This window comes from Protopterus annectens, chromosome 1.part1, assembly GCF_019279795.1.
Source record: "Protopterus annectens isolate FY-2018-M chromosome 1.part1, PAN1.0, whole genome shotgun sequence".
In the NCBI taxonomy this organism is placed as follows: domain Eukaryota; kingdom Metazoa; phylum Chordata; order Ceratodontiformes; family Protopteridae; genus Protopterus; species Protopterus annectens.
In genome coordinates, this window is record NC_056726.1 from 1,956,790,075 (window position 1) to 1,956,791,143 (window position 1,069).

General features: G+C 41.7%; 1 non-coding gene across 1 annotated transcript; it reads right to left on the bottom strand.

The window, feature by feature from the left end:
• Nucleotides 1-339: 339 nt before the first annotated feature.
• Nucleotides 340-411, bottom strand: TRNAC-ACA. The gene has a single exon. It is a non-coding gene; the product is annotated as a tRNA-Cys (tRNA).
• Nucleotides 412-1,069: the final 658 nt, after the last annotated feature.

Genomic DNA, 1,069 nt, shown 5'->3' on the forward strand with positions numbered 1-1,069 from the left:
AGAGGGAAAGAGGGCATGTTGGATTCATGGGTCTATGTAAAAGCATCTCCTGAGTGGAAGTCAATTGAAAAGAGATTCAAAACATAATTCAATGACTGCAATATACCACCAAACACACAAACAACAGTTGACTGAAGTCAGATTCAAACACTATAGGTTCATAGGTTCATAGGTGTATACTAGGCTAACAGTCCTGGAGCCTTTACAAGCCTAGCCCATAGAAGTTCCCTGGCATTGTGCGCCCAATGTTAGTTCCCAGTGCCTCTATCAAGTAGAGCCACTGGAGTGATCTCCAGGGTGAACTTTCTATTATAGGTTCATAAAAAAAGCCACCTGTGCAGGGGGCACCCGGATTTTTACCAGGGACCTTTTGAGCTGTAGTCAAATGCTCTACCACTGAGCTGTACCCCCATTCTACTTGTTCGTGGATAATCTGGATTCCATACAGTGTAAGGCTAATGCACCACACAAGTCTGTCTTTAACACTGTCAGAGTGCACTTTATAGAGGATGATATCAATAGTTTCTGCTGGTAAGATGTTGAGAGGAGTGTGTGACAGAGCTATGTCCTTGCATCCCGGCATACTCCGGACAGAGAGTTGAATAAATAAACACATACACACTCTTGTTAACTACTTTGAGATTAGAACCCCTATCTATGTAGTTACAAAAGCAGCAAAATACAGTATTTATCCCTAGTGCCACCATAAAAGTCTGCCTTTAATAATGCCATGGTGCACTTTATAGAGGATTACATTAGCAGTGTATGCTGAGAAGATAATGTTGGGAGGAGTGCATGACATAGCTGTTAACTCACATCCCAGTGTAAAACTGTCACTATACTGATAGTTGCATGAACACACACATACACACACACACACACACACACACACACACACACACACACACACACACACAAGTTGACTGCTGTTAGAGTAGAAACCCTGCATATCTAGTTATACAACCTATGCAATGCCATGATTATCACTAGCACCATCGCCAAGTTTATCTTTATTGTCGTCAGAGTGCAGTTCATAATAAATGACATCATCGGTGTATGTTGAGAAGAA